This window comes from Colias croceus, chromosome 15 (assembly GCF_905220415.1).
Source record: "Colias croceus chromosome 15, ilColCroc2.1".
NCBI lineage: Eukaryota > Metazoa > Arthropoda > Insecta > Lepidoptera > Pieridae > Colias > Colias croceus.
Window position 1 is genome coordinate 3,450,425 of NC_059551.1, and position 25,181 is coordinate 3,475,605.

The 25,181-nt window shown below is 30.7% G+C and overlaps 1 long non-coding RNA gene across 1 annotated transcript; it reads right to left on the reverse strand.

Annotated features, from left to right (window-relative positions):
• Positions 1–21,056: 21,056 nt before the first annotated feature.
• LOC123698034 lies at positions 21,057–24,100 on the reverse strand. The gene is made up of 2 exons (XR_006752339.1): positions 23,865–24,100; positions 21,057–22,593 (listed from the first exon to the last, which is right to left on the reverse strand). It is a non-coding gene; the product is annotated as an uncharacterized LOC123698034 (long non-coding RNA).
• Between the last annotated feature and the right edge of the window lie 1,081 nt (positions 24,101–25,181).

The window sequence follows — 25,181 nt, forward strand, 5'->3', positions numbered from 1 at the left end:
GTGCGCATCTCTGATAAATATTTGATAACGATAACGATTTGATGCAGGAGCATATTATAGAGTAATAAGGTAAAAGGTTGCATTAGAAAGAGGATGAAGAATGAATTCTGCAGTGAAATGTGAAAAATAGAGAAAGGTAACTCTACCTTTACAAATTTAAAGCAGGGAGTTTTTTTTAATCCAGGTTGTAAGTAAAACTAATAAGGTCAGGCCGGTCCGTCTTTTTTAAATACATAATTCACTTTTTTCTGTGGGCGTGTATATTTTCATTATTATGAAGAATTTATAAGCACAATCGAGATAATTTCAATGAAGACAGCGAAAAAAATAAAGCAAGAGTACTTAAATTCATTAGGTATTTACTTACTAAAATATTGAAATGTTGTTTATTAGTTTGGTTCAGAATATTACAAGTGTAGAGATACTTGTAATCTATATAAAACTCAAAGGTGACTGATATAGTGATCTATCAACGCACAGCCCAAACCACTGGACGTATCGGGCTAAAATTTGGCATGCAGGTAGATGTTAGGAAGTAGGAATCCGCTAAGAAAGGATTTCCCGAAATTCTTGCGGGAACGGGGAAAAACGGGGATGCACGTACAAAGTCGTGGACGGAAGCTAGTAGGTATTCTATAAAAATATACTCTGAGTATTTTTTGTATATTTGTCTTAAAAATTACTACAAAGATATGATTATTTAATTGTATATCTATATCCAGGTGAAAGTATGCATACTTTCATTAGTGAATTTATAATTTATATACTTTTTATATGGAAAATGATATCATAAGCTGATGATATATCGTTACCATTTTCGAAATTTTTATGGTTTTCTTAATTGAAAACCTAATTTCTTATTAATTATAGTAACATGTATTAGAAGTAATTATGTACTAGATAGTCTCAGCGTGAATTGGGTCGCCATATACCTAACCGGAATTGTGGTAAGATCATATTATGTGGTAGAAGATTAAAAGTAAATAGTTTATAGTCGTCTATCTTTAGGTAAAGTTGATACTCTCAATAATTATTTCCTTTCTTATTTACGATTTCAGTCTGGCAAGTGGCACCACGTCTACGTAATAACTAATAAGTATGTCATAATACAGAAGAAGACAAAATGCTGAACCAAGTTTTAATAGAAAATAAAAGTTATAAACATTTAGATCTAATGGGCCCTCTTCACAATGGGCAGCGTTTGGCGAGTAGAGGAATCACGAGGGTAGAGGGCCTAAATGTCTATGATCGATCGATTGTAGATGTTTGTTCATAATCGCCGTAATGATGGCATACATCCTCTATCATTTGTTGGGCCAATACTCTCGATTGTGTAGAGGGTCCATTATATTGATTGTGTGTTATAGTTATTAAAGTTACTATTGTCTGACATTTTAAGGTCAGCTGTTTTTGTTACAATTTCAAAGAATTGTATCTTTAACACGAAAAGTATTGTTATTAAGTGAAATTAAGTCTTATTTAGCAATTTACAATCAAAGGTATCCCGTAACTTTGTTATTAAATCATTCGTTATCGTTCTCTACTCTATCTTTCCTAGAATGAAAATATTACAGTTAATGGAAGGAATTTAATTAACGTCCGATGAAACTGTATACAATAGCCTTCTTAGTTTATTTCGTCAGTTAATAAAAGTTGTTTAGTCACTGTGAGTTGGAACTATCAGATCACACTGTAATACGCAGTTTGTTTGGTTTAACTTAGTCGGAATGTATTTTAGTTTCTGATCGAAATAAGTTGTATGTAGAGTTGAGCAACGTGGAAGCAGAATTACAAGCAAAATTTGAATTGGATTCATAATTTAAGTTAAATTGGTTGAAACATTTAACAGAGTTTAGTTTAAATCGAAATTAAACTACTCAATGTCAGTATTTGATTTCATATTCTATTAAAACAAGCATTTAAAGAATGCAATGCTTTGTTATACGAACTCTACACTTATTTTTTATTTTATAACCTCCCTGGAAATTTTATATTATTATCGCTTTTACTCATGTAACTCGTCAATATTTTCCTATACATTTTTGTATCAAACATTATTTGATGAGAGCAATATTATTTTTAACACCTTACAACAATAAAGTTCTACTAGTTCTACTATACTTGTAAAAGCGACGTGGGAGAAATTTTAAATGAAAAATAATAGTTGAAGATCCAGTGTAAAAAAAAATCGCTAAAGCTTGATATAGAGACTAAAAGGTTTTACCACATTTTATAAAAATGTACGATGCATTATTAAAATGAGGTAATTATTATGCTTCATATCAATAAATAGTACCTATAAAACAAAGTCGCTTTCACTGTCTCTATATCCCTATGTATGCTTTAAATCAGCAGATTTTGATACGGTTTTTAAATAGATAAATTGATTCTGGAGGAAGGTTAAGAATGTGATTTTTAAGGTTTTAGACGGCTTTAAAGATTTCAGAGGCGAAGCCGCGGGCGGAAAGCTAGTATTTTGTAAAACGTGTCACCCGTTTTCAAATTATAGTAAGTGTCGAATAAGAGGTTTTTTTATCTGTGTTTGGCTACTATTTGCTTACTATCAGTAGCCAATTTGTAAAATCGATGCATGATCACAGATAGTATCTACTTTGAGCTTCCTTAGTAAAGCTTTCACATTAGTAATATCTTATCATTTATCTTAGATTCGAACAGAGACACGAGGGTTGATCAGTAGTGAAATTATGTAGAGTGTGTAGAGGCAGAAACTAATAAATATTTAATGTAATTTTTCGATCCTTAAATATGTATCATGATGTAATTAGTACTTACGTAGTACTTTCAATTGTTTGATTAGATTGTTTTTTTTACTTTATTGATAGAAAAATGCTTTCACAGATAATTCTAGTAATCGAAGTTCAAAACTAACGTATTTGATTGAATCTTACATTTATTATGCTGAAGGCAGAAATAAGGTAGGCGTAGCACGATTATTCGATGTGTCCACGTGTATAAATCATTTTTCGCATCTGATGTGATATAAATACTTATCTGAAAATAAAGGGATGGGAAATAAAGCCAAACAAATCAAGATTACATTCATCTGAGTGAAGGAAACCACGTTTTAATTAATACAGATTCCAACTGGCGAAGGATTTTACAAATTCGCAAGAGGTTTGAAACAATATAAGAGCTAGCGCGCACGAGCAACTTTTGTCTCTCCCATCAACTCTATGGGGAGTTGCGTCGCTACGTGCGCGCACTTTCTTACTAGTCCATAGAGTTGATGGGGGAGACAAAATAGTTGCGGAGACAAAAGTTGCTCTTGCGCGCTAGCTCTTAAAGTACATTATTACTATGTCAGTATAGTTAAGTAAGAATAAACCACATTTAATATTATAATAGTGTATGAACAAAGGGTAAAAAAGGTTTGTTCTTCGAACGTAATAATACGAAATTGTATAGGTACCTATCTACCTTAATTATAGTGTTGTACCATTCTGAATAGTGTTGTATAAATAGCCGATGACGTAGACGTTGTGGGTGTGTTAATGATTAATGACGCTAATTAGAGGTGAATAGACGTTTTAATTTTATCTCGATCAAAACGATTTATGTGTAATTTTATTTAATGTTAAAATATACAATCGTTGACATTTTAATTTGTATTAAATTAAGAGTGGATAAAAAAAAAGATTATTATGCAAAGCATATTACGGCACTGACTTCAAACATCAAATTCCGGCTCCATAGTTTTGATTAAGCATTCGGCGGAGTGTTTTTTATTTATATTGAAACAAAAATTAATCACCAACACCAAACAGAAAATAGAACAAAAATACAACCTATTGAATCAACCTCAAATGGTATAACGACAGGAAAATAATGAACCAAAAAGGAAAAAAATGGATATCGGATTTGTACAAAATTAATTGTATTGCAGATTTACTCTCAAAATAACTGCAATTAAAATACAATTTGTGTCTATCTAACATCTACAGCGAGAACAATAATAATTTTTTTTATTATTGTTGTAAGAGTCATCATGTCATTATTTCGTTTATTTAGCAAGATACAATATAATAATATGGTATATTAAAGAACATAGAAAATTTTTATCTAGGCATACGAAAACGATTAAGATTTAGATCAATTAGGTAAGGATATATAAATAATAAATGCTCATTATCAACACATAATATTTTTATCCACATATTATATGTTATCTATTGCATATAATTTATATATTTCGACGAATTATATCTATATGTAGGTACCTAGTTAAAACTAGGCGAGGTTTTTGCACGACACCCGATCATTGGCCCGGAAGATCTGAAGATTGACGGACTCAAAATAGATTGTCTAGCGTGACAAGATCACATCGTTTTGTTTTAAAAGAATCAATTTTAACGACTATGTAGTTGCTAGACGTTCGTTTCGATGAATGGGTAAGTGAATATTACAAATTGTTTTTTGTTTTGAAACTTCTTTTTAGATGAATTTTGTTAACACAAAGATTTTTATGTTATAGTAGATTTGAATAAAACTACAATAGAGTTATTATATTGTAATATATTAACTGACGGTAGGTACCTAAAATACAATAATGTATTATTAATCGATTTATTTCGATAAAAAAACTGAAAATTCGCGGTCCAGCTAGTTGAATCAATTTGAAATGAGATAAGGATACCTTCTTTAGCCTAGGTCAAGTAACGAATTTATTAAAAAAAAAAAAACATTTATTTTGTTATAATATGTAGAGTTGAGCTTACGAGTTAATCTAGTTGTATTTGAGAATCCGTAAATAACAATAGATAGATATTACTTTTTTAGGGATTTCAACACAGGGAATAGAATTTTAAGCACTTTAAAGTATTTGCTTTTAAAATAAATTTCAATATTATGCAACACTGTGGATCGATTGAGACATCAGACGCCAAGAGAGTGTAAAATTGCTCAGGGGTAACTCGTACTAGAGAACTGAAAATGATTTCCTAAAAATATTTTGTATTGTTATAGTGTGTATCTTAGGTGTGTATATTAAGTCTATATAAATTTTGTTCTTGTATTATAAATATATTAGCGTTTTAATTTAACTTCTAGGTTAATAACAATATTTGAAAAACAATTTAGTTTGCGTGTAACAATTAGCGCGTATAGCGTAATTTGTAGTTGTTACCCTGGACAATATGAACAATAAGTTCATAATTTGATGTAATATCTAAAAACATATCGTTACACGATATTATTCTAATGGGGTTAATGAGCGACTAATTAATTAGTTTCATAAGAATCGCTATTGTTTTATTCTGTTACTAATGTAGAGAAAAGTTTATATAATTCTGTGATATAAAACCTTTCTTTTGATATTTTAGCTTATAAATATAACGTAATAATTACCCTGTAATTCCATATGAAAGTCACCGGAATTAACGATAATGATTTCACACGTGTATTGAAAAAGAATATATTTTTTCATACAATGCTATAATACCTACCTACAGAGTAAGAAATTGGCAAAATGCTTGGGTCACACGCTATGTTACATCAATTTTAGCATGGACATCCAAATCCCTTGTTCAGGGCCAATCCGCTTAAAAAGGCAACTAGGCTAATACCTTGAAATCTAGGCTTTTTCAACGACTTCCCAAAAATATATAACGATGGAAGTTTGAACGCATTGGTTTGTCTTTTATTTGGCATTGTTTCATACCAACATTGACAGTAAATGTCAATACCTACTGCTAATATAAAGTAATACTTAATTGGTGAAATAATCTGAATTATGTAACAATATTAGTGAACAAAGCCGGAGCTTAGCCTTTGTTGATTACGAGTAGCATAACAACGCACTGACGATGTATCAAATGTATCGATGAATCTGTTAGAGATAAACTAAAAAATACATATTTGATACAAAATGTATTCAATGTTTTGTATAAAAAAAAATATATCCATGAAAATTGATTTAGTATTTTTGATTTTTCATTGATTGAAAAAGTATTCCTATAGCTATTGCATAATTATTGCTGCAATTCAAAGATAATGGACTTTATATGAAAGGTCTAAAATCTGAACGTATGGTACGTCCTCAAACAGTTGCTTATTTTAATTCGTATGTCTATAAAAGGAACTCCCAAGATAGACGGGTGGAATTGTCCACTCCTATCAGCCTGTCTGAGTTATAGGTCAAGTGTCAAAGTTTCTATTTAAAGGCCAAATCAGAATAAAATTCTTGAAATGAATACCAGAATTACAGTTTCATACTACCACGTAAATGGGAGCAGAAATGGCGCATGCAATTAATAAGGGTTTATTAACTTTTTATATTAGTTTGATCTTTATGCATTTATATATAATTATTAATTGTAATGTTTAACATTTTTTTAAAATATATAATAACACTTCTAGATCATACACTAAAATAAACGGTAATTGTTAAAATATTCAACTTATATTTTTCCTGTACAAAATTTTATAACGGAGTTGTAAATTCGTTATTGCTTTTATTAAATGACAGGCGCTTAAAATTATTATTTTATGAAGTATCGCAGTATGTACCTAAGTATCACGTATAATGATTTAATCCAATTTTAAATGGAAACTAAATCTTATTATGCTATAAATACAACCATAATGGCGACATGCGGATATGACGCCATCAATGAAATTTCCCCCGTACGAAGTTATTAACGATTTATAAACTGATAATAATGTGATATACCTATTCCGTAACATTGTAAATGTATTTCAATATTTTGTAAGCATTCCACAAAGTTTAGCACTGAAATTTCGAGAACTTTAAACAGGAAACATATTTGTATTTACTGAAAGAACTTAAATATACTATTAGAAAATAGAAAGCTTTACCGAGCAACATGGGCATATTGATATAATATGATCTACTTCTTATTATAATAGTTTGTATTATGTTTGTCACAAAATATTTAAGTTAGAAGAAATTGAATACTGCTCGATATCTTCCAACATGAGAATTCGTGTTCATGCTTACTACAGCACTACAGACACAACGTAAGTAGGTATTGTATCCGCGCAAATAGTCTCATTGGATAAGCTTGCTTTTGGGTCTCAACTCTCAGTGAATGGTTACATACTGAATGATGATTCAATACCAATAGGTGTTCGTCCAATAACGTATCTTTGAACAAACTCCTTACATGAGTTCCTTTTCATTTTTGAAGCGAAACTAGGTAGGTACTTTAGACGCGTTGAGAGTAAAATTTCATAGCAATACCATCACGTCCTGAAATAAGGCGACGATTTTGGTATCTATGAATCTTGCCAAAGAAATTTCACTTTTAACACGTGTAGCACACATGCTCTTTTTCTATTACAAGAAATTATATTTGGTCTAATAAATAATCATAGTAGAACCTATCGCTTTCATGTCCACAAACATTCATTCGAGACTTTGAATTCGTTTACTTAACCAGGTAAATACCAAGATGAATATGTTACAGTAAACATTTGCCGATTCAGCGCTTAGTTACTTGAAGTCTGAACAGATTCAATATATACTTAGTGTAGTGTAACTGTTTGAAATTCATAACTGCAAATCAGTCATTATAATTGTGTACACCTCTGTACGTTATTAGATCCTGTCGCTTGTGGGCGATTAATATTGTGGCAAACATTGAAATGAAATGCGCGTAACACAGTTACGAGTTTTGCATTTGTCAGGATAATGAGTATTGATGTATTTAGAGTTCGTATTCATTACGGGCATCGACGATTTTTTTTTTATAAAATATTATAAATATTGCAAAGTTAGCTATATTATATTATCTGTGGTGATACTAATGAATGACTAGGTAAGTCTTGAAGAGCTTAAGGACTCTGATAAAATTCTTAAGTAAAGCTCTTCCACTCTACATAATATGCATTTTTTCGCTATCGTAATGTTTTACATATTTAAACATGGTCTTTATGATATATACAAAATTGTATGGCCGTGTTCACTTGAAATAAAACAACGAAAATAGGTACCTACAATAGCGTTAGCAGGATAATTTATTACAAAAACAAATGAGCACCACATTATAAATGTCTATTTATTGTTTTATTTCATAGAGCACAAGAACTTAGAAGGAATCTGAAACAGTAATTTTTACATATTTTTATAAGCGCTTGTCAATGTCAGTATGAAAACAAAAACAGAACTTAAGAACTATAAAGATTTATAATATTATAAAATACTTTCATCACAACGCAACGTTTCAGTTGCATAAAGGGATGTCTGAAAGTCCGCAGCGGGTTTTGATCTAATTTAAATGATGTTAAAGCAAAGCTTGTGAGATAAGTCCAGGATAATATGCTGGTTCCAATCATGAATTATATTATGTGTCCTTTATTATGTAGATTTAATATGTATAAGTGATTCATGTGATATTGTATATTCTGCAAATATTTATCCTTATTTACCTTCACATATATGTTTACCTTTTGCAACTCAAATTACATACATCATTATAAGTTAAACTATAATAAACATTCTTTGAGTTAAATCATTATAAGTTTCCCGTATGTCTAAGCTGGGGCGTTGTACATTAAGCAAAATAAGACATATACATCATGCAGAGGCGATATCTCCTTGACAACATCGACCGAATTACGCCTGACGGGACAATTTCTACCTAAGCGTGAGCTTAGAGCAGTCTAGGTATACATATCTAAGATTCTGTACTGTCTTACGTCTATCTTGCTTCAGTTGAGGACTTAAATACAATTATGGTACACACAGTTAGACATAAGTTACTGTATTAGATTTGTAGGTATCGTGTTGTTCTAATTGGATACCTACTTACTTTTCATGTTGATAAGAAGATGAGATATAATTAGAATTATCCGAGAAAATAAGCGATCTTAAGGTATTTTCCTTTAAAGAAGATCGATCGATCTCGATACATGCGTAGGTAATTTTAATTGAAATCCTCTTCAGTGAAATATAGTACTTATAAATCTTACAGTTTAACATGAAAATGTTGTTTTCTTCGGCCGAGGCACGTTGACACAGACCGCGGAAAATGCTTCGCGAGGCTGCTCTCTCTGTAGTCCTATGAAAAAAGAAAATAAATTATTATGTAGTAGGTACTCTGTTATAATGTAATAGTCTAAATAAAAAATCTTAAATAGTGTAGTCTGTCAGCCTTGGCTATTATTATCAATTTCATGTAAAATTTATTGATGATCTTGTATAGCGAATATTATACTGACTAAAAATAACTTCAATGCAGGTTCTAAATTCTCGTACATTCTATAATATATTTTTCTCTAGTCTCGACTCACAATTATTGGCAATTTACTCGTAGCAGAAAGAAGAACCTGCAAATGGCTAGGTGTCAAGTTAAAAGGAATCTCTTCAATTTTAAGACGCTAGGAAAAACGTTAAGAAATATTTCTTATTTTCTTTGTTTAAAGTAAATTCTTCGCTTACAAAGATTTTATATGATCAAAATATAGTTACAGAAGAATCGTCAGTATTAATTGTCACTAGTTTTTCAACACAACCTCTATTATTAACATCAAAGTTTAAGTTTATATTTTATATACCTACCTCTCAGTTCGCTCGCCTGAATTAAATACGCCATTTAGAAGGTCGCTTAACTATCAGCGTAATAACGTTATGTTTGCCTGCACATCATAAAGATATTACATTTGATTACCTGCGCATTTGACTGACGTTAAATATATATTTGTTCGTCTATTTTAAACGACTTCAAAATACAGTTGGAGGTTCTCAATCCAACTGTCTAATTTTTCTATATTGTTTCTAGGTTTTATCACGTCTTACTTAAATTTGACGGACTGACTGGATGAACCGATTTTGATAATTCTTCATTTATTCGACAGCTGGTGTCATTTAATTTGCTTTAATTTTCACAATTCGATGGCGGTTTTTAGTTTCTTTTATAAAAAAGATATTGCTCCGTTAATTGCCGCTGTAGTATACTAGCGCTCTTATGGATTATGCATCATGCAAGTGAATTTTTCAGGTAGGCTTACGTCGAGCTCAATCCGAAACAATGACGAGCATCGGCAACCGTTCAAACGAAAACGATAATTTAGTTTCGAAAGTCGAACAAACAGGGATAAAATAAAAATCAATTTTATGCTTTTTAACTTGTAATTTTTTAATTTATAATGTGAAAATGCATTCACAAAAAATGTGGCTACTCGTTTTTTTTTTAACCTTTTTAATCGTAACGAAAAGCTTCATATAATCGTTTTATCACAGTACTATTGTACTTAGAAGAAGTAATAATTCACTAAATTGTAGTAGGTCTAACATCCCTAACTATTTAGCACGTGTAAACCCACACTACACCCGAAGGTTTTTCTAAAATCTAGCAAAATATTACTGGAAATGCAACCATGGATCGATACAAATCAGGTTACTATCGGACGAAGCGAATTACTGCTCCCCTCATGGTCGGTGTTGAAATGGTAGCATAATTAGGCGTGTTATCGTTTCTTACCGACTTGCGGAGGTTGGAATCTAATTTCCCTGACCGTTCTTTATCTGAAATATTCTCTGGGTTCTAAATAATGTGTAATGATAGTTGCCTGTAGGAAGGAAAAGATACGATATTTTTGGTAGAGTTTGTTGGTATCCTGTGTTTCTATATGGATGAAAAATTACATATAACATTATTAATTGCTAGAATTTCGAAGGACTTATTTTAAAGGTTAATATGCTACTGCGAAATTTGTCCTATTATATTCATACTTTCTTTCTCCATAAATAAAAACATTTTTGATGAGAGATGGAATAGTTAAATATTGTAATATTTAATGAGTCTGTTGACGACTTATTAAAATAAAATGAGGTAATAATTAGACGCTGATGATAATGGAGAGTAAATAGAGCGTCTCAAGATAACGAACGGAAAATATCGTCCTTTTCCATATTATGTAATAACGTTATTACTTTATTACAATTAACTTACCTGTGAGCTAAGGCATACTTTTTATATGTTTTATTTTATACTTACGTACTTGGTTAGTAGAATCAAAGACTTGGATGGGCGTTTCACTTTACACCTAGGTACTTCAAATTGCAGAAGTTTTGTCGTCAGAATACAATATTATGATACTTGCTTAACATGTTCTTCAAGATTCTATACAACACTGTATTATCGCTTTAGCTTTACATTATATTACTATGCTTATTTAATGGTAATGGTAATAATTGGGTAGTAATTTCAAGTTGCAGTGTCTATATTGACTAATTCAGCTATAGTCTACGAAACCTAAAACCCAATATGTTTATTGCATTATCAACTAAATACGCTGGTTAATAAGTACTTCATTAATTGTATTAATATTTAATAAATAAACGCGTATCGTTTTTCGTGCAAAATATTCAACATTTTATTACAAGTTCATTAAGTCGTATTCACGCTACAGTGAAACCCTTTGATATAAAATACGCAAATTAATTCAATTTTAATTGGAAAATTTATTCATATAAGCTTTAAATATATATTTTTCGTAAGTGCTCTTAAATAAGTTTATTAAGAACGTTGAAATATGTTTGATAATACTAGGGATCCTTAAGAATTTAATTGAGAGAAGGAACTCTTTGGATACAAACCTCTTTAGCCTTACTACTCGTTTGTATTATCAGTACCTAGGTATTTATTTGCCCATAGAAACGCAAAAATTAATCTAAACAAAAGGTCAACTTAAATAATAATCATTATTAAGAACTAGCTGTGCCCGCGACTTCGTCCGCGTGGAATAGCGACTGCATAGTAGTTACTACTTTACATACAATTATTTAGTAAACACGTACTACCATAAAAAATTCATAGAATTGTCAATAGAATTTATTACTAATCTAAGCTAAAAAACTTACGTACTTTCCGGAAATCCGGGCCATTTTCCGGGGATATCCGGAAAATGCCTGTAAAATATCTGGAAAATCCCCCGGAAAATGTGTGAAAATGTCCGGGAAATACCCGGAAAATATCCGGAAAATGCGTGAAAATGTTCGGGAAAAGCGTGGAATATGCCTGAAAAATCTCCGGAAAATGCCAGGGAAATGTTTGGAAAATATCCGGAAAAAGCGTGGAAAATGCCTGGAAAATCTCCGGAAAATGCCTGAGAGATGCCCGGAAAATATTAAAAAAATGCGTGAAAATGTCCGGAAAAGGCGTGGAAAATGCCTGGAACATTCCCGGAAAATGTCAGGAAAAACCCCGGAAAATGCGTGAAAATGTCCGGAAAAAGCGTGGAAAATGCCTGGAAAATCTCCGGAAAATGTCAGGGAAATGTTCAGAAAATGCCTGGAAAATGCCTGGAAAATATCTAGAAAATATCCGGAAAATGCGTGAAAATGTCCGGAAAAAGCGTGGAAAATGCCTGGAAATCCCCGGAAAAATGTCAGGGAATGTCCGGAAAATGCTTGGGAAATGCCTGGGAAATATCTGGAAAATATCCGGAAAAAGCGTGCAAAATGCCTGGAAAATCCCCTGAAATTTCCTGGGAATTACCCAGAAAATTCCCGGAAAATATCTGGAAAACGCGTGAAAATGTCCGGAAAAGCGTGGAAAATGCCTGGATAATCTCCGGAAAATGTCAGGGAAATGTCAGGAAAATGCCTGGGAAATGCCTGGAAAATATCTGGAAAATATCCGGAAAATGCGTGAAATGGTCCGGAAAAGGCGTGGAAAATGCCTGGAAAATCCCCGGAAAATGCGTGAGGAATTGCCCGGAAAATGCCCGGAAAATATCCGGAAAATGCGTGAAAATGTCCGGAAAAAGCGTGGAAAATGCCACTTCAAATTTGCGAAGTAATTAAAGCAGACAACCAAAAAAAGAAAAAGAAAGCTAAAATCTTTCATATTAAATGTATATGGGATATTCATATTTCATATTATGTACTTAATGTATGGGAGGGTTTAAAGATATTTTTTTTATATTTCTCGATTTATTTAAAAAAAATGATTACGGCCATTATTAGGTTAAGTACTTTCGATATCAGTTTAAAGTTTTTTGTTATCTGTAATACTTACAAAAAAAAAATCGCCTGTGCACACTGAACGATTACACCTTGTACATGAATGCCTTAGCAAATGTTCGCCGTGATTATTTAAATGATCATAATTTTTTTTATTAATGAACCAATTGACATGAATTAAACACTAAATGACAAAAAAAATTAACTACAGTTTTGGGTTCGGGATCAATTTAATAATTACACCTGCTAATATTTTTTTACATATTTTCATTGTATAAAATCGTAACATAATTTCCTTTATGTATTGTTCTATTAACACATAGATAATATCTTCCCAAGGTACTAAATTTTAATAAAAAAGTTGTTTTTGTTATTTATATCCAAAAAAGAGTATTTATATTAGACAGAAATAAACATAAAATTTTTATAAGTTTTATGGAAGCTGAATGTAATGCAAATGGGCAAATATAAAAGTAAAATTAGGTATTTAAAATAAATAAATGAAACAACTACCAATTACAGAAAAACTTCTTTTTCGGTTGAAAATTGCTGGATCATGAGTATAATTCTTTATCTCTTACCTTGGGCAGCCTCCAGGCTCTCATCTCTTCCAAGAGATCGCTAGTAAGCGATAAGACCGCCTTATGTACATACCGTGTTAATCCATTTGGTATGATTGTAAATATTTTACTTGGTGTGGTACGTATATTACCACACCAATTGATAAATAATATGTACTCTGATCCCAGTACGATCTGTACCGCGATAGCCATAACGATAATAAAACAATCAGATGACAGTAAAGCACGATTAAAAATCATACTTGTACAGTAGTTATGAGTGCAATATTTACGTTTCAAAATAACATTTTTTTTGGTACTAAAACGTAGGTAGATTCTCACGCACGCACGCTGATACGTGGTTGGCTGCCCCTTTTCTCATTCCCGAAAAATATCCTCTAAAATTACCCAAGATTCTTCCAATGATTGTACCATACGTTGGAAATTAACTTTAGTCAACAATTGACCACGCGCCAGGATACTTATTTCTACTACATCCTCATGCAAATCGTTAATTTTTATGAACATTGAATCTGTAAATAAAAAAAATGAAAAGATTACTTTACCTAATTTTATTAAAAAGCTACTAACAAATAAAATTCTATCAAGAACTAAAGTGACCTTCTTTGGGCGTTTAATATAGTCTTGTAAAAGTTATACATAAAAATAAAATTTCATCATTTTCTTATTTTGTCGTAACTTCAATTCTAATTAAAAACATGAGTCTAACTATATAATTAACTAATAAAGAATAAATATAAAAGCTACAACTTACCTTTTGTGGGAACGCAAGAAGGATTTTTTTAAATGTCACAATTAACTGTTAATAGTGTCTTGTTTGACATCAAATAATAAACATCTACCCTCACTTGTAAAATTTTATTTAGTATATTCACATAAAATATAAGCACCTGAAGTGGACTCTGGGAAGACATGGGTTAAAAAGTTAAATAAATAAGTACAATTAAAAACCCCACCAACATCATATTATTTAATTTTTAATTATAAATTTGCAAGAAGCGTTAAACATGTAAATTGATTTGATTTTAATGAAGTCTCATAGATGGCGCTGTTTCAAATTTGTCTTTATACTACTAAGATTCATTAAACTGTTTCTCTGCCAAAATTACGTAAATGACGTAGTTTTTATAGTGTAAAGCTAGATAATAGCGTGGCTTACCCAAAAACAACATTTAAACATGAGTCTTTAGATTGTACGCTGTGTAATACACGGAATACGTTAGAAAAATAAAGGTTCACAGCTCCTCCCCCGGAGGTGATAGCATGATAATGTGTATATTTAAAAGCCTCACCCGACCGGTTAGTAATATTCATGCAAAATTTGAAGTCAATCTATGCGGTACTTTTCGAGATTAGCTCGGACAAATATACAGACAAACAGACAAACAGACAAACCGACAAACAGACAAACAGACAAAAATTCTAAAAACTATGTTTTTGGCTTCTATATCGATTATAGATCATGGATTATGTATTCTTTTAAAAAAATATTCAATGTACAGTTTTGACTTTCCTACGATTTTATTATATGTATAGATTAGTTCGTTGATAAGTATTGATTATAAGCCAAATCATAAATATCCTGTAAGTCCTACCTACGCTATTTTCTTGTTGTTAAGTTGATTTTCCTCGAGTGAGCAAATAATATCAAAATTATCTCTATAAATTTTCCCATTTATTTGTACAAATAGTATATAACATAATATACTATTTAAAGGTTTTTAATTAAAATATTTTGATTATATTTCATGATAAACAATGATTTAAAAGAAATTGTAGAGGCGACGTAACAATAGGTTGATATCGGCGTCATATTTTTCACATTTCCAATCGAGTGTGAAAAACTGTTATTGCAAGTAAATGTTTTTTACCTACATACTTATTATTTGTACTTCGTTATTGTACAACGTTTGGTTAAAGAAAACATTATCAAATCAAATCAAATTTGAAAGAAGAAAGTAAAACTAAATATTTTAACATCTTTACAACATCTTCCGTTGTTTAAAGTCGGTCAAAATCATTTGTGTTAGTAGTTAGAGGTAATATGGGTAGTTTAAATGTGATAGAACGCTAAGGAGTTCTATATTATAGTGTGCTTGGACTTGCTCAAACTTTAGTTGTGTAAACTTTGAGTTTGTGCAAACACCAAGTTTAATAGAATCAATAGCAATATACCGCGAAGATTATGCTTCATGTATTCTACAGACAAGTACAATACGACTTTCTATGGAAGCTTGGGGGCTTCAAGAAAAGAGTGACCTTCTAGGGAAGCGTTTGTCATCTTAAATGTCATCTTAGCTTACCAACTGGCGAGATCCTGGACAAGCGCTTCCATATCAATACTATCACTACATAGTATAAAACAAAGTCGCTCTCTCTGTCTCTATGTCGCTATGTATTGTATGATATGATTTTGATGAAGCTTTTTTAATAGATAGAGTGATTCAAGAGAAATGTTTTAGTATATAATTTATAAGGTTTAAGACAAAGCGGGAAGAGCTAGTTTATCTTAAAAAACAAATGAATTCATATTTTTTGCTATGAGTTGAGCTTAAATTCAATCAGCGTGAGGTCATAGTTTTCATATCTAGCGGTTAAATACCTATCTTGGTGGAGACTAATAAAAAAAGATTGATCTAAGATAGTGTAGACTGTATGACCCACTTCCTCCCACTTACCTATAAGTATGTCTGAAGCGCTAGAGGCTGTGTTGAAAATTTACTTCTTGAAAACTATTGTGTATTGAGCGATGTTTTTCTAACGTCTGGAAGTTTCAGTTATCTATATGCTTAGATACTGTTATCTATTCTATTATTATACTAGCTCTTCTGCGTGGTTTCACCTGCTGACAAAATCAACCACAGTCCATGATAGCCAATGTGTTATTCTGTTGTACAATTTGTATTACAAAACATCCAAATCCGTTTAGTAGATTTTTCGTGAAAGAGTAACAAACAAACATACACCCTATATAACTTTTAGAATTTAAATTATAGGTAGATAGAATTTTAATATGACAAGATTGTTTTATTATTTGGTTAAACGAGCTAATCTCCGGAACTATTGGTTTGAATTGGAAAATGATTTGCGATGGATACTCCAGTCATCGAGGAAGGATTTATTACATCACGCTACGATTAAAAGCCGAGCATCAATAAAAACTGTTTCCAAAAAAGTAAATAAAACCTCTTTGGAACCGACAAAATTACGTAGGTCAGTTATTGTGTTTTAAAAACGTATGATCACTTGTTAATTTTCCATACTACCAAAATTGGTCAGGTAGCGTTTTGAAATATCCAGGAACTATATATCTATTTATTACCAATTCTATACTATATAAGATTAAGGCATATATTATCTTCCTAATCATAAGTTAGAGAACTCACGTCTGAGGACAGTCATAATTAATTGATGTATGCCTTACTCAGCAGTCAACTATTTGACCTCACAATATTATCTTGCCGGAGTCTATATAATGCATAATATGTATCCAAGAGAATTGAAGAACACACATACCATGTTACGAAATAAAGAATGAACATTTCATTGAATATTATACATTATTAATATTAAAATGAAATTAAAAAGTAATGAAAACATTTCATTACTTTTTAATTTCATTTTAATATTTTGTAAAAACATATAAAACTAGCGGTCCCGGTACATGTTTACGTTCTCTCTCTAAGAACCATTCTCGTACTTCAAGGAATATTATAAAAAAATAATTAACGAAATCGGTTTAGCCGTTCTGGAGTTTTGCCAACACAGTTAGCGAAAAATGAATATTTTTATTATATGTATAGAAGATTATTTATAATTACTTTTATTCACACACCACTCACATGTACGTACTTAGGTACTATTTAAATGAAAAATAAATCTTTTAACAGCAATAAGACATTTCTCATCACACACGCATCAAACATTTTTTTTTGTAGTAACATTTTTTTTAGTAACAAGTTATTATAATGTTTATCATAATACATATTAGCTTTCCCCCTTTCACGTTCCTGTGGGATTTCCGGGATAAAACCTATCCTATTTCCCGGGGTAAAAAGTAGCCTATGTCCTTTCTCGGGTATCAAAATATCTCTATACCAAATTTCCAGTAGTTAAGGTGTGATTGAGTAACAGACAGACAGACAGAGTTACTTTCGCATTTATAATATTAGTATGGATGCTGACCCAAACAAAGTTGTCTACTCTGAAAACGAATATTTTTTCCCATTTCTCAACATTTTCCATTGATCTCTACGTATCGATTGCATGGACCACAGCGTGATGTTACATAGCTTGCCACGATGAATAGACTATCCAACCTAAAAAGCATTTCAGCTTAAACCAAAGATTACCTCGATAATACAGAAAGCTATCGCCTCGTTAATATAGAAGCTATGCAATAGCTTAAAATATATTCTTCTATAATTTTATGAGGAAAGTTAAAAACAAAATATACGTATGAATAAATCAAGAAACACGTGTATCACTGATACTACAATTTAAGTCATAAAAGCCGAGTTACATTTATAATAAGTGTGTAATTAAAGTTATATTGTTGGAAATAAACATACAGTTGCTGAGTAACATGTTTTCCACGCGTCGCTAATATTATTAACAATTAAGTTGTATTCATTTCTAGATTGTATAATTTTGTATATAAGATAATTAAACTTAGATAATACGCAAGATTGGAGAATTAAAGTAGACTTTTGTATTCGCAATCTTGTGAAGTGTACAATATTTTTCTTTTGTAGAGTGTCTGTTGAGATTCAGACGCTGAGAATAAAAAGTATCTTTGTAATGTTAATTGTAAAAAAACTGTCAATGTAATATTTTGCAATTAACATGAATGTAATATATAAAAATGCGTTTCATCATATCTTTTTTTTATAAATTTCCTAAATATATTTTAAATATTTAACGCTTTACCTGCAATATAAATGCAACGTATCATTTTCTAACGTAAGTATCCAATATGTAATGTGTAAACCTTCTTCCGTGTAAGATGATGGTACCCTGGCGATTAAAAGGACTGAAACCGTATCTATATCTTATATTAATAACATAGAGTAAATAAATCTAGATACATAAAAATTTGTTACAAACGCGGTAAATTGAACGCAGGTTACGAACTCACTCTGTATTATCAATGACACAAACTACCGCGTGTGGTACTTTCCGCGCCCAAAATTTTGTAGTGTCCGCGTCGCTATAAACATTATAATATTATACCAGTGGTTTTGTACTGAGCCCGTCAGAAATTCACAAAAGCTGTGCCATATTTGTTCGAGAATTATTTTGGAGCTCGTTTAAAATGCGTTCTATAAAATTCGCGACACGTTTTGCCTACACCGTTCTGCGTAGTTCAAACATTGATGAAAAAATACTGCATACGCAATGTATTGACATCAATATATGGCCGCTATATCGATGGTTTTCGTTTGCATATTCATATTGGTTGTATATCAGTTTTATTGAAATTATATGGCTAGGTTTTAATAAAGTGAAATTAAATATATTATATCTGATGTTGGTTCAGCGTATGCCAATTTTAACGGATGTCCTAATTGATACACTAAGGACAAGATTTTGTAGCGACATATTGTCGCAAAACAAGAGCTGAATAATTACGGGATAATGTCATTGATTTATCAAATGAATTGATCATCAATCATACTTCATTCAATTGTTAGAAATTGCTCTACACTCTGTAATATTTGAATGTATGTTTTATTGTCTGGATGAACTATCTAATATAAACACATAAATATTGTGTTGAATTCGTGGATAGATGAACTTCTCTTTACCGTGTCTATAAGCACGACTTCGACGGATTCATTAGACTGGTATTTATATTATATCCATACTAATATTATAAATGCGAAAGTAACTCTGTCTGTCTGTCTGTTACTCAATCACGCCTAAACTACTGAAACAATTTTCATGAAATTTGGTATAGAGATAATTTGATACCCGAGAAAGGACATAGGATAGGTTTTATCCCGGAAATCCCACGGGAACGGGAACTATGCGGGTTTTTCTTAGACTGCGCGGGCGATGCCGTGGGCGGAAAGCTAGTATTATATACTTTATATGTGTAACTATGACTATGTCTCGATTTCCCGCGGGTGTATTGAATGAGGTATAATTATATAATATTATTTGAACCATTCGCAACCTGGGTGCTTTACTAGTATGTTTACAATATTAAATCTAGATTAAAGATAGGTTAAACATTAATTTTCAAGTGCAAAAGTAGAGTTCATTTACCTTTGTGATTGTATCTACAATGATCGATTGTTATAGATTTAAGATATAACAATTATAAACAAATATTAGTTTATTAATACCAATAATAATGCATCTTTTTTATTGGAATAGTTTAAGTTTAAACTTTATTATAATATCTTTATTACAATATTATCAAACACTATCTTTGACACTTTCGGATTTTTAAGCTTACATAAAGATAAAGGATTTAAATTGACAAGATGTGACTTTAATCTTCTAATACCTGAAAGATATCGCACTACGAATTATTTAAAACATAATTATCTATATAATATTTTCTGAATTAACGGGAATCGTGACTAAAATAAATTTATTAACTTACTAATACATTGTTATAAGTTAACATCTTCATTTTGTCGTTTTTACAATCGTTCCAGTATAATCTGTTTACGACGTTTTGTTTCCTTTTATTTATGACTGTCGAGATAATCATTTATTGACATTAGATAATACAAACGTTTGCCGATACTGTATCTTGATCACGGTCGGTGAAATAAAACGACATTTAAATGTTTTCTATACAAATTACATCGTTAAAGTTGAAAGTACATCGGGCATTCAAATCTTAGCGAATAAATTAAACAAAGTAATAAAATTTGTTAAACATACTTTCATTTGTTTTTCATTGATACATATGTAATTTTTAATACAAATACTTCTAGATATTGCTACTAAATAATAAAATATTCGGCATTAGTTCCAGTATGATTGATCTCATATCATCGATATGTAGCTATAAGAGTCATCTGAACGCATAAATCGGGTCACTCACATTCGCACGAATTCGCAAATCCACATGTGAAGGACGACATTTGCAACTTTTTCCATATGTGAGCGCAAACATTTGTACTTTGTACGAATGTTTGCGCGCAAAGTGAGTGACCCGTGTATAATTTTCGATTAACAAAACTGCAATTAACATTACCTAAGTGCATTCGTTTGGTAGTTAGGACTCATGGGCATATACAGATAGTATCTATTTAAACATGCTGAGCTTACTAATTAACGATTTCTTAGCACATAGAGATTAGAGAGTTAAAAAATAGGCTTCAGGAATAATGCTTTACATATTTTTTATGTTTGTTGTTTGTTTTTTGTACGTTTTTTTATGTTTTTTTGTATGTTTTATTTTTTATTTCTGTGGTAAGCAGTCCATGATCATAATTAGCAGGTTGTTTTAAAAATCGTCATATCTTATGTCTTGTGTAAACTATAAAAGGGAAAATTAAACACAGAAATACATGTAAAGTATCTATTTAATTATTAACAAAAATACCATATGTATATACATCTAATCGACTTAAGTTAATACCTATATTAAGTAAAGTTCAGGAACTACCATTTATTATGCATTTTATTAATATAAAAACACAATATACAATTTGCTCACGCAGTAAACTATCTTTGTTCACGTTGACTAATCTGCCGTTCAATATTGTGTGTACAACCTTGTCAATTAATTAAATCCGCAAACACACATACATACGAGTATTCAGCGTAATGTAATGCTTTTCATAAAATTCAGGTTTTAATTAAATGTTGCATTTTGATATGAAGCATGGAACTTAATAACTGAAACATCCACTGAATCAAATATTAAACCAATGTGAAATATTCGAAGTTTTATTCTGTTTATGTTTACAATTCGGTACATTATGGTGAAATGATTCCTGGGATTATTTACATTTAAAACTGTTAAATATAATAATACTTCGCTATGAAATGATACGTTCTAAAGTTATAAACTAAAACACATACAACTAAACAGGTACGATGATTACGTAACATGAAAAGTATAAAACTCGTTAATGAACAAAATAAACAACTGTAACAGTACGTTAACTAGAATATACAGGAAAAGAACTATTAATATCTTATCAAATATTTTAGAATAGAATTAGTACTCTGCTTTTATAAGGCGCTACCAATATGACGCGAAAACAATGCCATGATATAATTTATTATGTTCAAACGTTTTTCTTTTATTCTATCTTAGTTCTTATATATTCTGGCATATTGTTAAATTAATGAATTAAGAAAATTTTTGTTTAAGTTGACGTCATTAAATTCATCATTATATTTTTAACATCACACTTCTAGCTATTTATAAACTTATTTCATGTTCATAATATACTTTAAATCGTCATAAATTTAGTATCGAAACCAATTGTAAATGCAGTAATTACCTCGATTACATTATCAAATTCACCTAAATGTTTTTTATTGTCTTACGAAAAAATTACGATATTTAATTTTAAATGAGTTGTATTTTAAAAGAACAATATAGAGCCTCTTGTTCTTTTATTAAAATATTCGACATACCGTTTTCCAAGCTTCATAGCTGCATAGGAAAATTTATTTTCATTGTGACAAAAAAAAGAAGATAATTATGATTAATAGTAATAAGACATTATCACAGCATCGAGACAGGCTATTACCAAGTTGAATTAATTAATTGGTCAATACTAACAATGATAATTGCGTACCTATAGTTTACTACATAGAATACGGACAGCTATTTTTTGTTCATATTGGCAGCGCCGTATACCTCAACTTTCTATCATAGTTTCGACAGCCTTTCGGGCATTCGATAGAGAACTATATAAATGGAAGAATAAATACAGCAACAGGCCAACGCACACTATAAAAAATAGAATGCAGAAACACACTACACATTCCGAGATGTAAATCCTTATTCTGTCAGTCCGTGTCACCCGCTGCCCGGGGATGTCCACGCTCGAATATGTCCACATTTTAATGTATTTATTTGTTGATCTGAAAAAAGTAAAGCCGGAATTAGTAATGCGTTCGTTTACGTTTTAAATATTATAGCTATAGGTATTATACATTCTTAAGTTAGTGTTGTTTAGTAGTCTTTCTTTCACATTGCATTGTCTTTATTATATGATATTTATGTCTGATGATAGTATGGAGGTTACAATGGTCATAGGGTACGTTTTGACCGTGATAGGTATCCCTCTACTATGGGGACGAAGCCGCGGAACGAAAGCTAGTAGATAATAAATAATTAATTGAAAAGAAAGATAAACAGTATATCATGATGTTGAAAATTCTAACATAACAGCGAAAAAAGATAATTAAGAAACGACGAATAACATAAAAAACGTCCATATCATTAGAAAGACCTTGGGTGTTTACTTTCTTTTACGTCAGATGTAAGTTATTTTAACCGATGTAACGTGATATATGATAATGCTGGTTAGTGCCAAACTAGCTCAGAAGTTGTAAGACTCGTTTAATGTTGAACCAGACTTCTATTGAGATTTCCACTTTATATTTGCTTTTTGAGTAGACTCATCTTGACAACATCCAAGTTATTTCAAAAATGATTCCCAATTTGATAAATGTGATGTAATAATGCAATTTATGACAGAGATTAGTTTATGTATAGTAATATAAAGATTAAGCAATAGGTATTGTTTTGATACGGTCTTCATACGTTTAAAATATCTTCTAGTAGATTCGGTTATCAAACAAATTGTAGAGAACCAAGAAAGTTTACAATGCAATTGCATTTGTTGTATATATGACAAAATTAAATATTGAATAAGATCGTATTCATGACTTGTAAGAAACATCTGGAATGTAGTTGGAAATAAAAACTCGGTTTTGTTTGTTATTTGGCAAATAATAGATAGAATTCACCAGTGATCAAAAAGTTTGTTAGGGAACAAAAAATAAAATGTGATCATTCTCAAAATGTAATAATGGAGTAGGACTACTAGAAATGTATGTCAAACGATATTATTGTACGTACAGTCCCCTTAAAATACGAAAGGCAAATAGAATTGTACTAAATTGTGAAGGGTTCTTCCCTCAGGATGATGACAATAGTACTTTTTTAAGGGCTCACTTTGTGGATAGCTTACGCAAACGATTATTTTAATGTGCTCTATGTTTTGCCGCTATTATTAAACTTTTATGCTGTTATTTTTTAAGACTAAAGAGTACATGTCTTTTAAACATCATAAATAATCGTGCTAAAACATTTTTGCCATATTAGTAAGTATTAAAATTTTTCTTACCACATGCAAACAATCCATAGTAAATTCTAAAATATCACGGATTTAGCAACATTTGTCGAATTATCACATTTTACAACACCACAATGAAACGGTTCGTGTTTATTTAACTCATTATTTTTCCAGTCACGAATTTTCCGCTATGAATCGCAACCACAGGCCTGCGCACACGCAGATCGCTTACTGATGTGTTGCGAACGTACTATGTGCGGTCTTGAACCCTTTGATAAGAATTATGACATGAATTACACTATTTATTAATAAATAACGATGCACTCACTTTCTGCGAATAGTTTTAGTTTTGTCTACATATTTGTTTGTTTGTTTGTTTTTTCAATTTGTATGGAACCTGAAGTATTTTATCTTCAATGATTATTATCTTTAATAGTTAAAAAATGTATTTACTTGTGTTTGAATTAACGTAAGACAATACTTTATACAGTAAATAAGTCACGATTAAAATCTGTTAAATATTCGTCAGGTTCTAAATAAATGTTGGTTTTGAAATTCTTTCATCATCATTTTCAACAAGACTAGAATAGTTATTTATGCACATCAATTCTTTGGAACGATTTATGGAGCTCTTTACGATTGTGCAATTGGCTTATATTTATTATTCAAATAATTTATTAAAAAACAAAATAAGTTTTTGCATGAATTTATAAATTGAGACGTGAAAAAATATACTAGACAAAAGTAGGTACTTTCGGAAAAAGAAATCAGATTTTATTGACATGACAAATTCTTGTATAGTTGTAAGTGATCATGTGATGAACAAAGGCACGGTATAAAACCTTTTGTGTTTGCTTTACAATATGTGAATTCATTTTATTATTCGGTACACAAAACCGCTTTCACCAGCTATAAAACAACGTTATATTATATAAGGAATAGTAATAGACCTGAACGAAATACATTTAAATTAAATTCCTCGGCTTTCAAAGAACGCATTCAAAGTAATAGTACTTTATATTTATTACTTGAGAGTAAATACTGCTTTTCATTTTATGTAAAGAATTTTAAAGAAATATTTTTCATAATATTTGAGCATTTACTCTTTCTATAGAGTTTAAATTAATATAGAGAGGTACTTCATTTAAAAGAGAATTATAAATAAACATGGTCACAGAGCATTAATAATGTTTATTTATAAAGAGTGATATAATTGCAATCACGGGGCTCGTTTATTATTATCAATCGTTCTATCCTTTTGTGTCTTCGGTCCAAGGTGACAAAAAAAAATAGAGAAATTTTATCTTTTGAGTTGACTTATCAATGATTTCAAAAGAGTGTGATTTTCTAATGTATCTGATGATGATG